Source organism: Mesoplodon densirostris, chromosome 4 (genome assembly GCF_025265405.1).
Source record: "Mesoplodon densirostris isolate mMesDen1 chromosome 4, mMesDen1 primary haplotype, whole genome shotgun sequence".
Classification (NCBI taxonomy): Eukaryota; Metazoa; Chordata; class Mammalia; order Artiodactyla; family Ziphiidae; genus Mesoplodon; species Mesoplodon densirostris.
The window spans coordinates 158,910,498-158,924,662 of NC_082664.1; the positions used below are offsets into that span (position 1 = coordinate 158,910,498).

Below are 14,165 nucleotides of genomic sequence, written 5' to 3' on the forward strand. Positions count from 1 at the left end.
AGCTGCACAGTCTGGCCAAAAAAAAGAAAGAAATGATAAATATATAGATATGCTTTCTGAGTTCTCCAGGATCTGTTTTTCTCCTCAACTTTTATCTGAACTTTTTCTTTCCTGCATCTGTCAGCTCTTCTCTACTGTGTTTGTATTTGAAACCTCTTCCCAGAACTTGATCCATGGTGTAGGGCTTTGTCCTGGAATGAGCTTTGGAAGTCCATTACGCTCAGGTGTTCTAGTCACAAGCTCCTTACTGTCACCCTTGAGTATATAAAACCCTTTCCAGTTTCAGTTGCTATTCTCAGAATGGCTTGCCTCACTCTGCAGTGAGGAGCTGTTAATAGTTTTGGGGATTCTTCTCTACTCAGATCTGACAGATGCTTTGTTATTTTTCTCTGCTTTCTCATCCAATACCATATAGGTCTTAGAGTTGTTGTTAGTTTATCCATGTTAACATGTATTTTTGGATTCATGGAGATGTGTATCTTGTTACAGAGTGCTGTGCATATTGACTTTGGGTTTTGGTTTTGCTGTGCTTGTTCTACATGTCTTTATGGAAGGATTTGGAAAAGTTGTAAAACTATGCCACTACCACCGCCTTATTCCCAGAATTCTGCCTCATGTTATTTTGTTCCCAGTGTGGTGAAAGGCAAATTCAGCATTCTTCTAAACCTAATGTAATTTTAGCAGATTTTATTGACATTGAATTTACTGGAATTATTTGAATTACTATAATTTTTAGGGTAGATATTATATTATGAACTAATACTCATCAACTAGGCAAAGATAGGCTTCTATTGTCCTTCAAAGTTTAGTACATTTTAGGGCAGTCCTTGTACCTTTGCACGTAATATTGTTAACTTCCTTAAATTGAGTAATTATATTCAAGAAAGAAATCCTGGGCTTCCCCGGTGGCGCAGTGGTTGGGAGTCCGCCTGCCGATGCAGGGGACGCGGGTTCGTGCCCCGGTCCGGGAAGATCCCACATGCCGCGGAGTGACTGGGCCCGTGAGCTGTGGCCGCTGAGGCTGCACATCCGGAGCCTGTGCTCCGCAGCGGGAGAGGCCACAGCAGTGAGAGGCCCGCATACCGCAAAAAAAAAAAAAAGAAAAAGAAAGAAAGAAATCCTTATAAAATTTTGGTTACATTAAACACATGCCCATCTGCAAAGAGAATGATGCAGTGATATGCAGCCTCTGTTTCTTCCAAAGCTAAGGATTCATGTACGACTACAATAAGGAAAGAATGAATTTGAAATAATTATTTACTGAGTATCATCTTTGTATACTCAAAATTTCACTGGGGTCGGTCTAAATTCTTTCTTTTATTCCTTTTTTAAATTTAATTTTATTTATTTTATTTTATTTTTATAAATTTATTTTTATTTATTTATTTTTGGCTGCACTGGGTCTTTGTTGCTGTGCATGGGCTTTCTCTAGTTGCGGTGAGCAGGGGCAACTCTTCGTTGCGGTATGCGGGCTTCTTATTGCAGTGTCTTCTCTTGTTGCGGAGCACAGGCTTTAGTTAGGCACGTGGGCTTCACTAGTTGCAGCATGCAGGCTCAGTAGTTGTGGCTCACGGGCTCTAGAGTGCAGGATCAGTAGTTGTGGCGCATGGGCTTAGTTGCTCCGCAGCCTGTGGGATCTTCCCAGACCAGGGCTCGAACCCATGTCCCCTGCATTGGCAGGCGGATTCTTAACCACTGCACCACCAGGGAAGCCCTCTTTTTTTTTTTTTTTTAAATTCCACAAACATTCATGGAGCACCCACAATGTTCCAAGCACCATACTGGACCTTAGAGATAAGATTATATACAAACAGGAAACAAGAACCTCTGACAAAATCATACCTGCATAGATTACAATAGACTGTGCAGAAGTACCAGTTGGTATTAGAAGGAGGAATGAGAGTAATAGAAGATATTTTAGAGGTCTTGGTTTGTAGTTGGGTTTTTATGAAAGCAAACGTAAACTTGGGAAGACCAGCCCAGATAGAGAAGGGGCATCTACAAGTACCAAGAATTAAAATCAGTTATGTTAATATAATGATGAACAAATGATGTGGAAAGAGTCAAAGAAATATAGGAGAACTAAGAAATGAAGTACAGAAGGTTAATTGGCCACTTAGTTGAAGGCTATAAATGATAGGCTGAAGAATTTATTGATCTCCCATGAAAATCAACAGAAACAACGTTCTGGATTCTTGAAATGATTTTCTGAAGTATAGTCTTTCCATCTGTATAGAAAGTATAGGTTAGTAATGATCTGCTATAGGTTAGTAATGGTCTGGTATAGTCTAGAGGCCTTGAATTGGAGTAATGGCTGTGGAAATGAAAACAGCATTCCTAAGGTTCCATCTTTATCAATCTTTTCTTCTTAGTTAATCCTTCTCGGAGAACTCATTCACTCAGTAGATGCTGCTGTCTAAAACTGATGACTCCTAGTCTGAATCCTTAAGCCAGATCACAGTCCTGATGTTCAGAACTTTTTATCCAATTGCTTCTAGGGGTTTGTAACTGGCCTCCCTGCCTGTAGCCTCTTTATGGTGCCATATTGATCTTTCTCCACAACTTGGTCTTTTTAGTACCTTGCTTGAGTTCTTTCAGAAGCTGTTTATTGCTTTAAAGATAAAAATCAAATCTTTCACTTAACATATAAACCCCTTTATGATGAGCTTCCCTACTCCAGAATTTTTCGTATCATACTTCCTATTCCCTTTCCTTTGCACATCCTCATTCCCTTTCTTTACCTGGCTTATGCCTCTTTATCTGCTATTCAGGCATTATCTCCAGGAGCCCTTCCCAGAGTCTTACCCCTCTTTGTGTATTTCATGCCCCCACCCGCCTAGGGTGGCTACTTCTCCTATATGCCCCTTGGTAGGGATAAGTGAATGGGGAAGGAGCAAGTTAGGATTCCATGAGGAGGAAAGAAGTTAGCAATGAAATTCACAGTAGCATTAAGCTGTATTTATACCTTGAAAATAATGACCGGCTAAAACAGAGGTGCCCAACCCTGGCGGCAGGTCAGAGTCACCTGGGAGCTTTTAGGGGAAGAAATGTGCTGCTGGGCCTTATCCCAGACTATGTGAAAGTGGGGTGATGGGGTAAGGAATGAGGGTGGGTGACACTGGGACCTAGGAACATCTGGGGAGGAGGGAATTTGTTGGGTTTTTTGTTTGTTTTTAAGATGTCCAGGTGATTCTTACTTATACTGAGTTAGAGTATGGCATTCTTAAACTTATCCTCCCCCCAAAAATAGATACTCTGTCAACTCCCCAACCCCTGTTTTTTGCATGGGCTTTCATCTAAGTACAATAGTTAGTATGTAATAAGCTAAATGTAATCAGTTCGTATGATCATTTAATGCCTGTTGCTGAAAATCATTCACTTTATTGACCTCTGTATTTCATAGCCATCTGTTTGATGAGTGAAAGATAAGTAATATTGGTCAAATAAATGAAATAAGACCTTGGATTTGGGTAAGGATGCAACAGCATTGTGTTATGTATTTTGACTTAGGATATCTTATATGAAGAATTTAATATTAATGTTAATTGAATTATCATGTGATGCATCATTGGCTATGAAGCTGTGATTGCTTATCAAATTTGTCTCTAAGTAAAATTTCAGCACTATCTTTTATCAGGTTGTTTTACTACTGCAGTATGTATAAGTTTATTCATTTTAAAAAGAACAAATTATTTGTTTTCCAAAGGTGTTTCTCAGCTCTGTTTCTTAGCAGCCATAACCTTGCCTTTTTCTTCTGATAGGAAGAGTCAAAAGTGACTGTTTACTTTATTAATGTGAAATAATACTGGGATGAGTAATACTGAGCCATATTTTTATGACTGAAGTTCTTTAACTCTGATAGTCAATGATCAAAAAACAAACCAAAACACTTCAGAAGAAATCTTTTAAAATATATGAATGGTTCGTTTTTTTCTCAACGTTCAGACTTGGGGATCTCATTTTCTTAAAAGTTAAATAGCCTATTGAAGTGTTATATTTTGAGTATTGCTGTACTCTGCAATTTTAGATTAAACATAATACTAAATTATGTATTTTATTCCTTAATAACTATGACAGGTAATTGGTTATTTTCCTGGGGCACAGATTTGAAAAGTTTGAAGCTAGCTGGCACACAAAAGCTGGTGACTTAACTTACGAATAAGGCTACCTTACCGCCCTTCACTTTGCATTTTGATATAACTTGTGATGTCTACTGGTTGCCCTGTAAAATAATAAAACATTGTTTCTCTGTGACAAAAGTCCAGAAAATAAAGCCAACTGCTGGTACAGGTGATAAAAGTTAAGAGAAACCAAAGGTATATCAAAATGTTTCCTCTTAACCTAAAATATAAAAATTAAATATAAAACAATTTTTCCTGATAATGCTCTAAAAAGCCATTAATCCAGAGCTGTTTATCCTTAAACTTAATCATTCCTAGATAGCTATGAATCATTCCTAGACTGCTATGTGCATCTAAATACTTTTGTGTGCTTTTTAATTGTAAAAGTAACACACAAATGCATTGTCCTTGTACAAAAGTAAAACAACTTTTTCAAGTCCCCTCTTAGCACCTCCATCTTCTGAAGTAACCAGTTATTATTTTATGTGTTCCAGGTTCTTTTCTGTTTATTTACCTACTTTCACACAGTGTGTATAATGGTGACATATATATGATTATCCTGTGCTTATGCTATAGCTTGCTTTTGCTATTTATATCTTATCAATACATATAGGGCTACCTCGTGCTTTTTTTTTTAAATAGTATTCCATAGTATTAAAGTACCGTAGTCTACTTAACCAGTCCTTTAAGAATGGCCCTTTAGTATATTTTTCTTTTTTTTTTTCCACATTAAAAATAATGCTTAATGTACCTCTTCCTGTGCACAAAGGAGGGACCATGCTTATGTCTCTAATACAGTTACCCAGAAGTGGAATTGCTGGGTTGCAAATTTCAGTTTGATAATACTGTTCATTTGCCTTCCAGAAAAATTTGATAGATTTTCACTTCTCCATCAGTCTATGATAATAAACATATCCCTATGCTCTTGTTAGCCCTGGATTTTATTAATATTTAAAATCTTTTTCCAATTGTTGTGATAGACAACCAGACAGAAAATTAATAAGGAAATAGAGAACTTGAACACCACCATAAACCAATTGGACCTAACAGACAAATACAGAACATCTTCCCTCAAAACAGCAGAATATATATTTTTCTCAGGTGCACATAGAGCATTCTCCAGGATAGACCATATTTTAGGCCACAAAACAAGTCTTAATAAATTTGAAAAGATAGAAATTATACAAAGTACTATTCCAATCACAGTGGAATGAAACTAGAAATCAGTAACAGAAGGAAAACTGGAAAAATCAAAAGTAAGTAAAAATTAAACAACATACTAGTAAACAGCTGATGGGTCAGAGATGAAATCACAAGGGAAATTAGAAAAGACCTTGAGACAAATGAAAATGAAAGCAAAATATACCAAAACTAATGGGATGTAGCAAAAGCAGTGCTAAGAGAGAAATATATAGCTATGAATGCTCACATTAAAAAAAAAGAAAGATCTCAAATCAACAACCTAACCTCACACTTAAAGAACCAGAAAAAAACAAACAAGCTAAACTCAAAGCTAACAGAAGGAAGGAAATAATAAAGATTAGAGTAGACTTAAATAAAATAGGGAATAGAACAGTCGAGAGAAATTGAGAAAAATCGAAACTAAAATGTGTTTCTTTAAAAAGATCAGAATTGACAAACCTTTAGGTAAATTGACTAAGGAAAAAAAAGAAGACTCAAATTACTAAAATCTAGAAATGAAAGTGGAGATATTACTACCAATTTACAGGACTAAAAAGGATTACAAGAGTACTGTGAACAATTGTACACTAATAGAATGGATAACCTAGATGAAGTGGACAAATTTCTAGAAACACACAACCTACCAACCTACCTAATCTAAAGATTAATATTTACTTCAGCATTGTGAAATTTTCTTGTTTTTTAGTTTATTTTCATCCTTTTATTCTCTGGTCTCTGCTTCTAAAACTCCTATTCAGAAGATTTTTGAATATCTGGAACATCTTGAATTACTTTATATGTTTATTACTCTCTTTTATTCTTCCATTTTTTCTTTTCTTTTTTTTAATTCTTCTATCTCTTAGTCTTTTGTGCTATTTTCTGGGAGAATTCCTTAATTTGCTAATTTCTCATTAGTGTCTGTTCTGCTATTTAGCCTAACTATTGACATTTTTATTTTGACAATTTCTTTTTAATTTCCACAATCTCTAGTTCTTTGTTTTGTTTTCTCATAATAGTCTTTTTTTAATTAATATATTTTCTCTATTAGTTTTCTGGGGATATTAATTATATTTCTTTTAACATCTTCTATTTGCTCTACTAACTAATATAAAATAAGTCATAAATCAAATGAAATTATGCTACAGCCAGTGAAGCTTGTTTAGAAGTTATGAACTCTAACTTTTGGACTTACCAGTTGTGTATTACTAGTTGTTTGACTATAACTTATATAGCCATTCTAAGCCTCTGTTATCTGTACTTAAAGATAAAATTTTAATCTCAAACTTGATTCGTAGCTCTTCTCCACTCCCCAGCATATTCGGTCTTCATTCATTCATTCACTCATTCATTTCTATCAATATATTTTGGAGCTCCTACTATGTGCCAGACACAGAGAGCAAAACAGTCTTTGCCCTCATGAAGCTTACATCCTACTGGGGGCATAGATTATAGCTGTCTGTGACTCTAGAAATTTGTGGGGGAGACATGTATTCTACTGTTTGAATACCTCTCCTCACCTCCTTAAGACCCAGTCCCCTCCAGGATGTTAGGCAGGGAGAAAGGACTGGAAATAAGATAGTCTCTTTACCTTACTGGATGAGATTACAATCCCTTTCATTGCTGGCTGTAACTTCTGTTCTATATTTCCCTCTGTGGGATCAATGAGAATGAGTGATGGCTAATGAGGAATCCATTCTGTGAAACTCCCCTAGGTATTGGTAGTCTCTTGCAAGATTTAGCCACATCTTTTTGATGACCTTAGCAAGCAACATACCAACAGCCCTTCCAGTGCATGCTACCATCCCAGGGTAGCGTCTGCCTACCCTGATGCAACCATGCCAGTAAGACCATCTCCCCAGTCTCTTCTCTGTTCCTCATACTGGTAGAACCAGAAACTCATGTGGAGTCAGTGCCATATTGGCCCTCTCTGCTCTTGAGAGTCCCTAAAGGAAGGAGGGCTTGAGGAGAAGAGAGAATAATCTCTTTCCATGAAAAGTGCAGGCCCCCAAAGACCAACAAACAGCTTTACTTCTCAGGCCTTTTCTTATTTTGCTGGGATAGTCCCAGGGAGAGACCTGCTGATATGCACGAGATAAATCATCCTGTTTACCTAGTGCCTCCAGGATACTAGCACCTCTATACTCTTGATAAGCATTAACATGAGACAGGGATTCTCCCACTTTGTGCACACTCCAAAGGTCCATCTGCATGCCTCTTCTCCAAAATAATTTGTCTCAATCTTTCTGATTTTGCTCCTTCCAAGTCCCTGACCAATCAGCCAGACCATTCACCACTTCTCAGGGGCCTGTATGGATCAGTACTTCATGCCCTTTCTCCCTCTGTATAAAGTGAACAGCCACGTGTGCTGCTTACAGCTCTACCCACTGGAGGTATTTCCCTTTACCATGCCCCTTCAGGACTATCCCTAAATGGGTCCGTAATGGTGCTCAAAACAACAGATGAAGCTAATCCACCTGTGAACTAGGGCCAAGTTTTTCTCCTCTGTTAGTTGATTATTGAGAACCCCACCCCACCCCCACCAACAGATGAGGAGTTGAAGGGGAAATTTCAGTGTAATGTACCGGGTAACATGGCAATCTGTTCAGTAATTTACTTATGCCCTTTGGACTGGCTCAGGCCTGATTCCAAATAGACCATTTCCATGGTACCTGGCCAATCCTGTGACTCGGTTGGTATACTTGGCCCTGTTCATTTGGGGCAGCTCTAATTGCATTAGTCACATGATGTAACATGGGCAGGTCCTCAGTCTTTACTAAGGCTGCTAGCACACCAGGAGCTGCTGTTCAAACAGCAAGTGGTTTCCTGCCATGGAAAGCATACCTAGCTTCAGAACCCTAGGAATCTGCATTGAATTTCTCTTCCTGGCCTTGCCAAAGACGTCACACAGCATCTTTGTCTACCATAGACATCTCAAGCTTGATCAGATACACTGGCTCACATGGCCTGCAGGGCACCTGACACCCAGCCTGGACCTGCTACAGTGGCCTCTCTTGCTCTGGATCCTACTCAAAACTGTGAGCGTTTCAGATTACCTCACTAATGGGTCAGAGCAGAATTTCCAAGTGCAGTATCTGCTCTCTCCAACCTAGTGCCGTGCCTCTTTCTTAGTGCTGGGATGCAAGGTGCAACAATTTGACCTTTACCTAGGAGGGGAGATCCCAGAAAGCCTCAGGCCATTGGACCTATTAAATTTTTTCTAATATGGCAGCCCTTGAATTTTCTTGGCATGCATTTGACTTCCTAGACTGTCCAGAATACTTGCCATTTCCCATTCACCACATCCTGTTAGTATGATGTCATCAATATTCTAGACTAACATGATGCTCTATGGGATGTCAAGGTCCTTGTGGACTCTGTGACAGAGAACAAAAATGTTAACAGCCTCAGGACATGAAATGTAGAGTGCTGTCTTTACCATGTAAAAGATAACTACTTTTGCTCCTTACTAATGGTTATTGAAAAGAACACACAGGCTAGATTAATAGCTGTATACCAAATACTAGAGATGTGTTGATCTGTCCCAGTAAAGGTTCTACATCTTGCACAACAGCTGAGATTAAAGCTACCACTTAAGTTTTCAGTGGTCCACTGTTAGCCATCACAGTCCATTTCGCTGTAGGAGGCACACAGATCAACTGAATGGAGATACAGTAGAGACTACCACTCCTACCTGCTGTAATTCTGATGGCCATCTCTGCGTTTTCTCTCGGTGTGCTCTATTGCTTCGGTTTATTACCTTGGCCCAGGTGTAGGGGGTGAAATTTCGGAGGCTCCCACTTGGCCTTTCCCTCTGTAATGACTCTGAGAACTTGAAGGTTACCACCTGCTTTTTCAGACTTTTAAAGCAATTAACAAAAGCCAGCCAATTCTGCAATCCTTAAAATTACTGTTGCCCCCATGTTGTTCATTTGTCACCACTGCTACATATGTCATTGCTTCACTGCTCCATCCGTACCCAATTCATATCTTGGTCCTTATCACCATTTTATCAATGAGTGACCAGCTCCAGAATCCCATCCGGTGTGTCTAATCTCTAGGGCCAGTCTCAGTGTCAGTGTCTTAGCCGGTGTTCCCTCCAGAAATCAGAGCCTGAGACGTGAGATAATTGACAGGTAGTCTGTTTTCAGGTGTGGTGCCAGGGAACAAGGGGGCAGGCAGCTCATGGAAGTGTCTAATTATGGGACCTTCTAAAGAGCCGTGTAAAATACACCACACAATTGTCTTCTCAAGGGTCTGAAGAGGGGCTTTTATCCACTAGCTCCTGTGCTCCATTAGTTAATGGCTGTCCCATGGGGTGTTAATTCCTCACACTTCCAGGCTACACGTGTAAATGCCACACTCGGCTTACGAGAATCCCAGGGTGGAAAGCAAGAGGGGCGCAGCTGAGGCCAGGAGCTGTTGGAGGTGGAGCTGGTTGCTGCAGCAACAACTGGAGTAAGAAATGGGCTGAGAAAACTGGAGGCCGTGGGCGAGACAGTGTTGTTGGTCTTCAGGCTTTGACCTTAGCTGAGTTTCAGGGAAAAAAGGCAGAAAATCCCACTCAATATTTTGTTACATAAGTGTAAGCGATCTTTACATGATACTGGAAGATCCCTGTGTACTTGAAATAAAAAGTCACCACTAAGAGCACCAATCCCCAATTTCCTTTGCTGCTTGTATTATCATTGCAAAAAGAACCATGGTTTTGATAACACCAAGCTTCTTAGCCTGTCAGCTATTCTTTTTATAGTCTTTCTAATAGTATTAACTGATCTGAGTTGATCTTTTCCCAAAGTAAATTCTTAGTAAAGCTTGGACATACTCAAATTTTAATCCAAATGACTTTTAAGAACTCAAATCCACATATAACTTCATTACTAACTTCTTTCATACTCATCTCATCCAAATGTAACTGCCTGTTTTGGTGTTGTTTTTAAACTCATTACTAGATATTTTGGAACTCTCATTCCTCAGAAGTTCCATCTTGTTAATATTTCAGTGTTTCCTTTTTTAGTAAGATTTGAAATTCTATTTGTAACTAACCTATTTTTAGTGAGATACATAGTAGTCATTTGTAATCTTGAACTCTAGAGTTTTAAAGTGGAACATCGTTTTTTTATATTTAGAAAAAGTCCTTAAAATATTTCTTGTGAACTGTGGAATCTTTTTATACACCTGTACGATTTTAAAATATATGTTTAATTTAAATATATATGTTTAATTAAAAATATGTTTAATTTAAATTTAAATTTAATTTAATATAAAACATGAGAGCTACACAGGGCTAAAGATAAAAATTTTACTGTCAATATAAGGTCCTTACAAACAAAGTGGAAAAAAGTAGGTTGGCAATTGCACTTCACAATATCCCTTGTAGAGGGCAGCAGAGAGCTTAGATTTTTGTTTTTTCTTTACCCATAATAAGGCTTTCCTAGCCTAAGTTCCAATTGCTTGTTATTGTTCCAGACAAAAGTAAATAAAAACAAATATCTATACCAAAAAAGTAATGATTATTCTTCAGCTTTAATTTATTTATAAATTCTAGAATTCTAATTTCACATTAAAAGGAGAAAAAAGGTAAGTAGGGTAATAGTCCTTTTTCTGTAGAGAAGGGAAACATCTTTCTCTTTACCTTATTCAAATTTTAGGAAAGGAAGCATTGAAGGCTCCATACAAACAGAAGAACAGAGGCTATAACTAAACCTGGTTTTTGGAGAACAGTAATTTTATCAAAAACTTGATTTCTTAAACAAAGCTGCATTATTATTTTTAGATAACACAGTTATGTTTTTAAGTTTATAAACTCTAGATTTTCTACACAAAGACACTCAGCCAATCTGTGTTTCAATTGTAGAAAGTCATATAAATAATTGCTATTAATAACGTAATCAGTAAAGTAAACCATTGATTGAAATAGGATCTCTTCTAAAACTTAAGCAGCTGGAACTATTTTGTTACTATCGTTTTATTTACCTGCCTGTAATACAAGTAATCTCTCTACTGTGGTTTTATGCTTTCCTTCTCTATAAGCGGTTGGCAGTTATTTAGCAAAACTAGCCTGGGACTAGGAGATTGGGTTTTAAACCCAGCCCTGCTCCTAACTCATAGAATGACAACTAGCAGTGCCTGAGCACTGAGCTGTACAGACCGGTGCTGAAGGTGGTACACGGATTGTCTCACGGGGAAAAGACGTTGCAGCCACAGTTGAGCAGACCAGATTCAAACCTGTCCAGCCACTGATGACCCATGCAACTTGGGACAAGTTTCTTAAACTTTCTGAGTTTCCTCCATCTGTAAAATGAAGGTAATAATACATACTTCATAAAGTTGGTTGAATACGATAATATGCATAAAGCTCCTGGCACAGAGTAAGGACTCACATTTCCTTTTTCTTTTTCCTCACTGTCCAGTTTCCTCCTAAGAAAACTGAGGAGGATGAATTAATGATCACAAAGGACCTTTTCAGCCCTCGTATTTTATAGAGCATTGATAGAGTCAAGATTCTCTCAGGCTCATGGCTCAGAGTGCTAACTGAACATCCCTTGTCCATTGTTGCTTTTATAGATGCTGTCTACAGTTGTCTAAATTATATTTAGACCACAAACCTGAACATCCAAAATGAAACTAAGATTTTAGGTTTGGTGAGCTGGGATTTTTCTACTGGGACTATCACTATTAGACCCTACTTGGCTTTTGCAGGCTATTTCTGCATTTAAGACTTCTACCTTTACCCTTCGGATCCTTACTGAAGGAGAGAAATGAGAGATATCCTTTCCCCTGGTCACCTTGGCCTTACCTCTATCAGAACTAAATAGAAAAACATAGTTTGGAGAAAGACATCAGGTAAGAGACCATGAGAATGCCCTAGCAACTTCTTTCCTCACTCCCACTCTGCATAAGTCCTTTATTCCCTTATGAAAGTGAGTAGCCATAAAGTATTGGCCTTACTTGCAACCATTTTTTAACTGATGAAACTAACTGAACCAGACTACTGGGTTCTTATTAGCTCCGAGGGCTTAAGCAGATCAGTGTTCTTACCTGTAAAATTACGGAACTGGATTCCGTGATCTCTAACGTTCTTCCACTTTAATGCTGTATAGCATAGAACTACCTACCACAAACAGCCTCTTAAGGCCAACTGCATCACACATGTTGCCCAGGTGTGACCTGGTAATAAAGAATAGTTGATGAAATATAACCTATCACCATTACTTTTTTCAAAAGTCTAAAAGCAGAAAGACAAATTAAGAACATCATCCCAAATGCAAAACACATTGGTGTTTATGTAAGGGCAGCGTTCTTCCTTCCTGCAAGAAGTAACACTGTCCTGCGAACCTTAGTAAATTGTTTTTTATAGATTGTCATTATAGTCTATGCCCACTGTTACTCTGCTCTATTCACTCTTCAAACCTTTGTGGCTTCTCTTTTGTCTTTATTCTGCTGAACTAGCACACTTGAGGTCTTCATTAAACTTGTAATCACTAAATCCATGAATCTTTTCTTACCCATCTTAATCTTTTTGCTGTAACTAACACCTTCCCTTGGCATCTCTCCAAAGTTAGATCCTTGGGCCTCTTTTCTTTTTGTCCAGATTTTCTCCCCCAGGCATCTCATTCACTTCCAAAGCTTCACCTCTGATCCCTGTGTCTCTGACTCCCCAGTCTAAATCCACCCTCTGACCTCTTTAAGTCCTTGTCCAACATTTCCAGGTTCTAGCTCAGTAGCTTTATTTGCATGTTATTCCACCACCAAAGACTCAGTATATCTAAAATGAAACCCAGAATTTTCTTTCAAAGCTTATTCCTCTGTATTTCTTTATTTGCATTAACAGTTACCCTTCCTAAGTTTACAGTCGTTGGCATCTTTGACTTCTTGCATATGTTGTCTCTTGCATATATCCTTTTCCTTTCCCGCTGGCCCTACCTTAGGCAAAGTTCTTGATCCCTGACTGTGATTTTTGCATTATGGTTCCAGCCATCTTTTAAGCCATCTTGAACACCACCTTACAACATACCTCTCATTATCTCTCTCATGTGCTCAGTAAAACCCTCTGCTCATCTGTCTTTATCCACAGCCTGTGACCTCAGGCTGTGAGTTTGCTTTTCGTGCTCCTTTGGGAAAGCCTTGCACTTTTCCCTTGCTCAGACCTTTGAAAAACATAACATGGCCTTCAAGGCACTGAAACAACATGTTACAGCCTCTTCCCTAGTGTCTTTGCCACCCTCATCTCATCTCCCAGAAGTGGTTTCTTCTGAACTCCTTGCTAGCTGTACAGCTTATTTTGGACTTGTCAAAAGCTGTCTTGCATTACTTATCTCTTCGTGTGGCCTAGCTTTACACAATGGTCTGTTAGCGCTTTAGGAGTGTATATGAAAGCTATTTTTTTCTATGACCCATAGCATCTAGAATAGTGCCTTCTACATAGATTTCTCAGGTTTCTCTGACCCTAATAAATCCTAAGAATAGAAATGTTTTTGCAAATTATCAGCATCGTATCATTCATAGTAGCACATGGTTAAGAGGAAATCCTACTTTTTGAAATAGAATACAGTACTTACTGTTAAAGAAGAAAATATGCTTTGTTGCAGGCCTACCAAACCAACAGAAGTAGGGTTGCTTCATAGAGGCAAGGCTTTGGACTAGAAATTGCACTTACATAATATAAAAGCAAGGCCCCTGGATAATTAGGCTTTCCTTTAGTATATACATTATTTAACTCTGAATTACAATTTTCTTAAAGTTGTCAAGTTGTCCATTCTAAATTATTTTCTAGGAAATAGGGTTTTACAGAAAAAGTATCCCTGTGTGCAGCTAAGTACTAAGAAAGGTAACCTAGATATGCAATTCATTTGTCTTTGGGAA

At 38.2% G+C, this 14,165-nt stretch overlaps 1 protein-coding gene across 1 annotated transcript in view; it reads left to right on the plus strand.

Moving 5' to 3' along the window:
• Window positions 1-14,165, plus strand: part of NET1 (neuroepithelial cell transforming 1) — a 53,833-nt gene that overhangs the window by 27,046 nt on the left and 12,622 nt on the right. The gene's annotated exons all lie outside the window — the stretch shown is intronic.